The sequence below is a fragment of the Arachis ipaensis genome, chromosome B7, assembly GCF_059453495.1.
Source record: "Arachis ipaensis isolate K30076 ecotype BB chromosome B7, ASM5945349v1, whole genome shotgun sequence".
Classification (NCBI taxonomy): Eukaryota; Viridiplantae; Streptophyta; class Magnoliopsida; order Fabales; family Fabaceae; genus Arachis; species Arachis ipaensis.
In genome coordinates, this window is record NC_142442.1 from 46873755 (window position 1) to 46884615 (window position 10861).

General features: G+C 38.8%; 1 non-coding gene across 1 annotated transcript; it reads right to left on the minus strand.

Moving 5' to 3' along the window:
• Window positions 1–4626: 4626 nt before the first annotated feature.
• On the minus strand, window positions 4627–4730 carry LOC148551039 (small nucleolar RNA R71). Its single transcript, XR_015893398.1, has one exon. It is a non-coding gene; the product is annotated as a small nucleolar RNA R71 (small nucleolar RNA).
• Between the last annotated feature and the right edge of the window lie 6131 nt (window positions 4731–10861).

The window sequence follows — 10861 nt, forward strand, 5'->3', positions numbered from 1 at the left end:
ACCTTTCTTAAATGAAAAATGATCTAAAAATAAAAGAACAAGAAGTACATGATTTCGAATTCATCCTTGAAATTAGTTTAATTATTTAGATGTGGTGGCAATACTTTTTGTTTTTCTGAATGAATGCTTGAACATTGCATATTTTTGAATTGTTGCTCATGAATGTTAAAATTGTTGGCTCTTGAAAGAATGATGAAAAAGGAGAAATGCTATTGATAATCTAAAAAATCATAAAATTGATTCTTGAAGCAAGAAAAAGCAGTGAAAAGCTTGCAGAAAAAATATATGCGAAAAAAAGGGGGGGGCAAAAATAAAAGGAAAAAAGAAAAAAGAAAAAGCAAGCAGAAAAAGCCAATAGCCCTTTAAACCAAAAGGCAATGGTAAAATAAAAAGGATCCAAGGCTTTGAGCATTAGTGGATAGGAAGGCCCACAGGAATAAAATCCTGGCCTAAGCGGCTAAACCAAGCTGTCCCTAACCATGTGCTTGTGGCGTGAAGGTGTCAAGTGAAAAGCTTGAGACTGAGCGGTTAAAGTCGTGGTCCAAAGCAAAAAGAGTGTGCTTAAGATCTCTGGACACCTCTAATTGGGGACTCTAGCAAAGCTGAGTCACAATCTGAAAAGGTTCACCCAGTTATGTGTCTGTGGCATTTATGTATCCGGTGGTAATACTGCAAAACAACATGCTTAGGATCACGGCCAAGACTCATAAAGTAGCTGTGTTCAAGAATCAACATACTGAACTAGGATAATCAATAACAATATCTAAATTTTGAGTTCCTATAGATGCCAATCATTCTAAACTTCAAAGGATAAAGTGAGATGCCAAAACTGTTCAGAAGCAAAAAGCTAATAGCCCCGCTCATCTAATTAAGACTGATCTTCATAGATGTTTTTGGAATTCATTGTATATTCTCTTCTTTTTATCCTATTTGATTTTTAGTTGCTTGGGGACAAGCAACAATTTAAGTTTGGTGTTGTGATGAGCGGATAATTTATACGCTTTTTGGCATTATTTTTAGGTAGTTTTTAGTATGTTTTAGTTTGTTTTTATTATATTTTTATTAGTTTTTAAATAAAAATCACATTTCTGGACTTTACTATAAGTTTGTGTATTTTTCTGTGATTTCAGGTATTTTCTGGCTGAAATTGAGGGACCTGAGCAAAAATCTGATTCAGAGGCTGAAAAAGGACTGCAGATGCTCTTGGATTCTGACCTCCCTGCACTCAAAGTGGATTTTCTGGAGCTACAGAGACCCCATTGGTGCGCTCTCAATTGCGTTGGAAAGTAGATATCCTGGGCTTTCCAGCAATATATAATAGTCCATACTTTGCCCGAGATTTGATGGCCCAAACCGGCGTTCTAATTCAGCATAAAAATTCTGGCGTCAAAACGCCAAAACTGGCATAAAAGCTGGAGTTAAACGCCCAAACTGGCACAAAAGCTGGCGTTTAACTCCAAGAAAAGTCTTTACATGTGAAAGCTTCAATGCTCAGCCCAAGAACACACCAAGTGGGCCCAGAAGAAGATTTCTGCATTAATTACTTATTTCTGTAACCCTAGGCTACTAGTTTTCTATAAATAGGACCTTTTGCTATTGTATTTTCATCTTTCAATCTATCTTTTAATCATGTTTTGATGATTGAACCCTCTTTGGGAGGCTGGCCATTCGGCCATGCCTAGACCTTTTGTTCTTATGTATTTTCAACGGTGGAGTTTCTACACACCATAGATCAAGGTGTGGAGCTCTACTGTTCTTCATGAATTAATGCAATTACTACTGTTTTCTATTCAATTCACGCCTACTTCTTCTCCAAGATATACTCTCGTTCTTAATTCAGTTAAGTCAGAATGAAGGGATGACCCGTGACAATCACCCAATCTTCGTTACTCGCTTAGCCAAGGTCGCGTGCCTGACAACCACAAAGCGATCTACATGATGTTCAACGCAGTCATTGGACGACAGCTGGAGTATATTCTCTTGGGTTTCTAATCTAAGATTGGAACCTTCGTGGTATAGGCTAGAATCAATTGGCAGCATTCCTGAGATCCGAAAAGTCTAAACCTTGTCTGTGGTATTCCGAGTAGGATCTGGGAAGGGAAGACTGTGACGAGCTTCAAACTCGCGAGTGTTGGGCGTAGTGACAGACGCAAAAGGATCAATGGATCCTATTCCAACATGATCGAGAACCAACAGCTGATTAGCCGTGCGGTGACAGCGCATTTGTACCATTTTCACTGAGAGGACGGGAGGTAGCCATTGACAACGGTGAAACCCAACATAAGCTTGCCATGGAAAGGAGTATGAATGATTGGAAGAAGGCAATAGGAAAGTTGAGGTTCAGAAGGAACAAAGCATCTTCATACGCTTATCTAAAATTCTCACCAATGAATTACATAAGTATCTCTATCTTTATTTTATATTTTATTCATCTTTTAATTATCAATTCTCCATAACCATTTGAATCTGCCTGACTGAGATTTACAAGATGACCATAGCTTGCTTCAAGCTGACAATCTCCGTGGGATCGACCCTTACTCACGTAAGGTTTATTACTTGGACGACCCAGTGCACTTGCTGGTTAGTTGTGCGGAGTTGTGATAAAGAGTTGAGATTACAATTGTGCGTACCAAGTTGTTGGCGCCATTGATGATCACAATTTTATGCACCAAGTTTTTGGTGCAGTTGCCGGGGATTGTTCAAGTTTGGACAACTGACGGTTCATCTTGTTGCTCAGATTAGGTAATTTTATTTTATGTTTAAGCTTCTTTCTTTTTATTTTCGAAAAATTTCAAAAAAAAATTCAATAAAATCTTAAAACCAAAAATATTGTGTTTTCTGTTTGAGTCTTGTGTCAATTTTTAAGTTTGGTGTCAATTGCATCTTTTTAACTTTTCTTAAAAAATTTTGAAAATTCATGCATGTGTTCTTCATGATCTTCAAGTTGTTCTTGCTGATTTTATATGTTTGATCTTTAATTTTTATTGTTTGGTGTCTTTTCTTATTTTTCATATGCATTTTAGATTTATTAGAGTCTAAACATTGAAAATTTCTAAGTTGGTGTCTTGCATGTTTTTCTTTTCTCAAAAAATTTTCAAAAATAAGTTCTCGGTGTTCATCTTGACATTCAAAGTGTTCTTCGTGTTCATCTTGACATACTAAGTGTTCTTGCATGCATTATTAGTTTTGATCTTAAATTTTTATGTTTTGTATCATTTAGTTGTTTTTCTCTCTCCTCATTAAAAAGTCAAAAATAAAAAATATATCTTTCCTTATTTTACTCATAAATTTCAATTTAAAAATTCTATCTTTTCAAATCTTTTTCAAAATCAAATCTTTTTCAATTTTCTTTTTATATTTTCGAATTCTTGCTTAAAATTTTTCAAAATCTTTTTCATTCTTCCTTTAATGCTTTTCGAAAATTTTAAAAAAAAAATTTAATTTTCAAAATCTTTTCCTTATTTTGCTTCATAATTTTCGAAATTACTACTAGCATTTAATGTTTTGATTCAAAAATTTTTCATGTTTTTACTTGCCTATTAAGAAAGGTTCAACCTTTAAATTTTAAAATCATATCTTTTAGTTTCTTATTAGTCACGTAATCAACTTTAATTTTCAAAATCAAATATTTTTAATTTCCTTTTCAAATCTTTTTCAAAATAATTTCAATCATTTCAATCATATCTTTTTCAAAAATCAATTTTCAAAATATTTTCTAACTTCCTATCTTTTCAAATTTGATTTTCAAATCTTTTTTTGCAATTAACTACCTGACTTTCTATTTGATTTTAAAAATTTTCTATTTCAATTATATCTTTTTCAAAACCACCTAACTAATTTTCTCTCTCTAATTTTCGGAAACTCCTTCCCCCTTTTTCAAAATTCTTTTTAATTAACTAATTGTTTTAAATTTTAATTTAATTTAATTTTTCTTTTTTGAATTCTAATTAATATTAAAAAAAATATTTTTATTAATTTTTGAATTTTTCTCTTCTCCTTCTTCTATTCTCCTCTTCTTCTACTCACATGAAGGAATCTCTATACTGTGACATAGAGGATTCCATACTTTCTTGTTCTCTTCTCCTTCATATGAGCAGGAACAAGGACAAAGGCATTCTTGTTGAAGCTGATCCTGAACCTGAAAGGACTCTTAAGAGGAAACTAAGAGAAGCTAAAGCACAATACTCTGAAGAGGACCTAACTGAAATTTTCGAAACAGACAAAACAACTATGGCCGAACCCAACAACAACAATGCAAGGAAGGTGCTTGGTGATTTCACTACACCAACTTCCAATTTCTATGGAAGAAGCATCTCAATTCATGCCATTGGAGAAAACAACTTTGAGCTTAAGCCTCAATTAGTTTCTCTAATGCAACAGAATTGCAAGTTTCATAGACTTCCATTGGAAGATCCCCATCAGTTCTTATCTGAATTCTTGCAAATCTATGATACTGTCAAGACCAATGGAGTTGATCCCGAGGTCTACAGGCTTATGCTTTTCCCTTTTGCTGTGAGAGACAGAGCTAGAACATGGTTGGATTCACAACCTAAGGAAAGCCTGAACTCTTGGGAAAAGCTGGTCAGTGCTTTTCTGGCCAAATTCTTTCCACCTCAAAAGATGAGCAGGCTTAGAGTGGAAATCCAAACCTTTAGACAGAAGGAAGGTGAGTCCCTCTATGAAGCTTGGGAAAGATATAAGCAATTGATCAAAAGGTGTCCTGCTGACATACTTCCAGAATGGAGCATCATATGTATATTCTATGATGGTCTATCTGAGTTGTCAAAAATGTCATTGGACCATTCTGCAGGAGGATCTCTTCATCTGAAAACCCCTGCAGAAGCTCAGGAACTCATTGAAATGGTTGCAAATAACCAGTTCATGTACACCTCTGAGAGGAATCATGTGAACAATGGGACGCCTCAGAAGAAGGGAGTTCTTGAAATTGATACTCTGAATGCCATATTGGCTCAAAACAAAATATTGACTCAGCAAGTCAATATGATTTCTCAGAGTCTGAATGGATTGCAAGCTGCATCCAACAGTACTAAAGAAGCATCTTCTGAAGAAGAAGCTTATGATCCTGAGAATCCTGCAATGGCAAAGGTGAATTACATGGGAGAACCCTGTGGAAACACCTATAATCTTTCATGGAGAAATCATCCTAATCTCTCATGGAAGGACTAACAGAAGCCTCAACAAGGCTTCAACAATAATGGTGGAAGAAATAGGTTTAGCAATAGCAAGCCTTTTCCATCATCTTCTCAGCAACAGACAGAATTCTGAACAGAGCCATTCTGGCCTGGCAACCATAGTCTCTGATCTATCTAAGACCACACTAAGTTTCATGAATGAAACAAGGTCCTCCATTAGAAATTTGGAGGCACAAGTGGGTTAGCTGAGTAAGAAGATTACTGAAACTCCTCCTAGCACTCTCCCAAGTAATATAGAAGAGAATCCCAAAAGAGAGTGCAAGGCCATAACCTTACTTGGTGTGGCCGAACTTGGAGAGAGTGAAAAGGCAGTGATTCCCAGTGAGGAAGACCTTAGGGAACGTTCACTGACCAGTAAGGAGTTCCCCTTTGAGGAACCAAAGGAATCTGAGGCTCATACCTTAACCATAGAGATTCCTTTGAACTTCCTATTACCATTCATGAGCTCTGATGAATATTCCTCCTCTGAAGAGGATGAAGATGTCACTAAAGAGGAAGTTACTAAGAAACTTGGAAGACCCTTCCTAGCTACAGCAAAAGCTGTGATTGATGTTGACAGAGGAGAATTGGTCCTTCAATTGAATGGGGACTACCTTGTGTTTAAGGCTCAAGGATCTCCTTCTGTAACCATGGAGAGGAAGCATGAAAAGCTTCTCTCAATACAGAGTCAAACAAAACCCCCACATTCAAACTCTAAGTTTGATGTTGGAAAGTGATAAACCCATATTTTATGATATATATTGTGCTCAATTTAAGTGATTTATTCAACCCTTCACCCACTTATTCATGTAAATTGCATGGTTTCACTTTCCCTTCCTTATTATGTGATATATGTGAAATACATGTTTCCTATGCTTTGAAATTATTTATTTTTTTAATTACCCTTTATTACCATTCGATGCTGTGATTTGTGTGTTGAGAAGTTTCAGATCTTCTAAGGCAGGAATGACTTAAAGGATGAAAAGGAAACATACAAAAATGGAAGGAAAGCACAAAATGGAGTTTTTGAAGAAACTGGCAGCGACGTGAACGCATGGACGACGCGGTCACATGCCCAGCGCAAAAAGGCAGCGACACGAACGCGTAACTAACGCGAACAGGCGCCATGAGCAGAACATAGATGACGCGTACGCGTGACAGAAGCGAACACGTGATAAGAAAAACTTCAGATGACGCGACCGCGTGACCCACGCGGACGCGTGACAGACGCCACGCACCAGAAATTACAGAAAACACTCCCAGCTATTTCTAAAACCCTTTTGGCCCAGATCCAAGTCCAGAAGGCACAGATTAGAGGTTATAAAGTGGGGGAATGCATCAATTCATTATCATGTCTTCAATTATTTTACTTTTCATAGTTTAGATGTAGTTTTTAGAGGGAGAGGTTCTCTCTTCTCTCCTAGGTTTTAGGATTAGGATTCCTCTTAAGGATTTAGAATTTCAACTCTTCATCAGGTTCAGTATTCCTTTTACTTTATATTTTTCTTTTGCTTTTAGATACTTTAATGCTATCCTTTAATTACTTATGTTGCCAGATTGGCTTATGAATTCTTTATGTTTAGATTGATTTTCTCTTAATAATGCAATTGAGGTATTTCAAATCATTGATTCTTATTTTGCTTTTTATATTATTGGCTTTAATTGATTAACTGGAAGCTCTTGAGTTATCAACTATTCGTGATTGGTTGTTATGTCGGCTAAATTGACTGGTATTCCACTAACTCTAGTCTTTCCTTAGGAGTTGGCTAGGACTTGGGAATCTAACTAATTAGTTCACTTGACTTTCCCTTGCTTTCATGAGGGTTAACTAAGTGGGATTAACTTCCATTCTCATAGGAGTAACTAGGATAGGACTTCCGAATTTTCTTACCTTGCCAAGAGTTTATTTTATAGTTATTTATTTATTTTACTTGTCATTTAAATTACTTGTCCCTTACTTTCAAAACCCCCAATTTACAAAACTCATAACCAATAATAAGAACACTTCCCTGCAATTCCTTGAGAAGACGACTCGAGGTTAAATACTTCGGTTTTCAATTTCAAAGGGGTTTGTTACTTGTGACAACCAAAAAAGTTTGTAAGAAAGGATGATTGCTTGGTTTAGAAACTATACTTGCAACGGGAATTTATTCTGAATTCTAAACCGTCAATCATCCGTTCTTCAAAATGGCGCCGTTGCCGAGGAACTGCAAACGTGTGCCTTATTATTGGTTATTGTAAATATTTTTCTCTTATTTGTTTATTTGTTTTTGTTTTTCCCTTTTTATTTTTATTAGCTACTATGAATTCTCACCCCTCTCGCTTTGAGTTTAGTTCTAATATTGTTGAAGGGAACGGAAGTTATAATAGGAATATGCATCAAGGTCTGAGCAATCAAAGATGGATGGAGCCAAGAGAATCTGATCAACCCTTTAGGCAACAACACCCTCCAAGATATCATGGGTAAGGACCACTCTATAATGCATACCAAGCTGATAGATATGGTGGACCCCTTTGTAATCACCAACAAGCCCCACCCTGTGCCTATAGACCATCCTCTCAACGTAGCTTTGAACCACCACACTCACAAGTTCCTTTTCACCACTCACCACCGAATAGTCCTTATTTACCCCAATTCCAATCCAATTACTCCCTAACACCACCACTTCCCCATGTACCATGTCCATATCCATCACCTCAAGAATCACAGGCTCGCCTCAAGGAAACAGTAGATCAACTTCATACAACCCTTCATTAGCTGGAGCAAGCAATACATCAATTATCTTCCAGACGTTTAGACACTCAAGGAACTCCAATAGCTTTATGTGGAGAATCTAAGGATAAACGTAGCATGAAGGAGACACTAGAAACCCCAGTAGGCAGTAATGAGCATAACTTTGTTCTGGAACAATTGGAGGAAGCTCAAATTATCCAAGAAGAAGAAGTACTGATTGAAGATTTAGGAGATGCTGAACCTCCATGGGAATCAAGAACCGTAAAGGATTTCGCTGAGAAGTCCGAAATTGATGCCAAGGAGGACAGTGCATAACCTCCACAACATATGCCTTGTGAAAAATTGGACGGAACAGACCAAGAAGTTGATTCCATGGGCAGTAATGATCTTGAATCAAGCTCTCCTAGTTACGAACTCACATTCGCAACTGAATTCCTTGAACCTGAAGAACCTTATCCAAGTGAATACGAAGATGACGTCGAGGTAGATTTCTCTCAACCTCCAACGTATGACTTAAGTGATGAGGAAGACATAGAAGACTCTGATCAGGACGCAGTTACAGTTGAAGAGTTTTGCAAAGAAGTGGAGGAATCCACAGAAGAATCCGAGGGAGTAGAACTTACAGAACCACTGGAAACACCTATCCCAAGGCCATTACCACCTAATACAAGCTTCAAGTGGGTACAATCCTTAACCTTTATCTTTACTTTTTCACTTGAATATGGTTTGCTTGAAACAGATGGCCAGCTTAGAGCTCTCTGCGGCTTTAAGAGTAAGAGGGAAATGGCTCGTACTCAGAGCTGGTGCGTAAGGTTCAATAAGGTCCCACGCTTCAATTCGAAGTGCAAGGATTGGTACCAAGTTCAATTGAATGGATCTCGGAAGACGTTTGGTCATCTTGGTGAGAATACAATTTCTAAACCACCCGGATTGAAGAATATAGATCAAGACAAAGGCGAATTCAACAGCAAAGTTTGGGATCCTGGAATCTATTCTGACATTCGTCACCCCGGGAGCCCGAGAACCTGTTGAAGCTGCTCAAAAGCTTTACATACCTAGTTTGGGACCCCGGAGGCTGTTGGCATTCCAAACATTGGTGGAGATTTCTGGATGAATTTAAGCATAAGCCACCATAACAGGAAGCTCGTCCAATGTCCAACTTAAGGACTTTAACTAAAAGTGCTAGGTGGGAGACAACCCACCATGGTATGGTCGTTTCTTTTTAAATTTTAATTTCGTACTGTTTGATTTTATGTTATATTATTGAACCTGGATGTTATTCATAGTATTTGCATTAGCATTGCATACTGCATAATTGCATACTGCATAATTGCATACCTGCACATATAAAAAAAAAGATAAGGAAGGCGTGCGACGCGACCGCACTGCTAACGCGTTCGCGTCAGTTGCGAAAACCACCTCCCACGCATCCGCATCAATCACGCGAACGCGTGATCTGGAAATCGAAGTAAAAATCCAACGCCCAGAAATCTGGGTTGGAATCGTGCGGCTGGTATGCATTTAGCACAACATGGCTCACGCGTTCGCGTCCATCACGCGAACGCGTCATTTGCAAAATACCCATCCCACGCGAAGGCGTGAGCGACGCGTCCGCGTCGCATGGATTGCACAACACCCTAAATGGAGACAGAGAGTTGCGCTGAAATGACGCTGGAATTGTGCGTTTAGCACAATTTCCAGCGATGTGGTCGCATGCCTCACGCGACCGTGTCATTTATCCTTTTACCCATTCCATGCGATCGCGTCACTCACGTGATCGCGTCAACCCCATTCCACTTAGCCACGCGATCGCGTGCCCCACGCGATCGCGTGCCCCACACGATCGCGTGCTCCACGCGTTCGCGTGGATTCAAATTCACTAACCCCAGTGACGCGAAACCCTATTCCCCCTGTGTCCCCATTCTCCTTCCCCAACCCCCTCTGCTCTCTCTCCCTCCTTCCTCTGCACCCATCACCACCGCCAACCACCCCTGACCGCCGCCCCAGCGCCAACCACCCAGACCCACCGCGACGCCCACCCCCCTCCTTCTCCCTCCTTCTTCCTTCTCCCCTCCTTTTTCTTCTCCCCTCCCTTCTCTCCCTTCCACCACCGCGGCCAGCCACCGCCATCGCGCCATCATCGCCGCGACTCCCACCACCATCACCCTCACCCCCTCCCTTCCTTCCTCCTTAACCCCCTCTCCACCATTACCCCAACCCAAAACCCCTACCACCGAACAGCCACCCACCGCCGCATTGCCGCCAACACCACCCCACTCCCACCACCTCTCTTAGTTCCATACTTGTGCCTCTAACCATCAGGTTCCGCCGAACGCCACTTTTCTTTCATTCGTAGTTAGTTGCATATTTTTCAGTTTATGTTTCAAATTAGGCTAGTTAGAGATGCATGTTTGTACTGGATTCTAGGTGGTTAGGTAGCTAGGATGTGGTTAGTGGATTTAGACCTGATAATTGCGCTGTTCGTGCTTCTTGTTTTATCAATTTCGCAATTCTGATGTTGCTATGATGTTAATACTGTTCATATGCTGTTCTTTACTGTTTCATGCTGCTTTTTACACTGCTTTTTCATGTTCATATTTCGTATATGTAATTGCAGCTTTATTTTAATTTATATGAACTATTCTGCTTGCTATTTATTACCCGGGAACATCCAATTTTAGCCGGAATGCTGCCCAATTTTCTGTAAATTGTTTTGATTTTCATTCATGTTTTAGTTTTGACAATTTGAATTTGGCATTACTTAGCTTTTCCTAAACCACTTCATGAATGCACAGGCCAGCATTCTTATTCCTTTCGATTTCCTGGTTAATAAATTGCACTTTTGATGATTCGATTTTAATTTTTTTTGCTATTTTTATATCTTTCTGAATCATCATCACTAACCTGATATTTTTTAATATGAGTTGACTAGTCT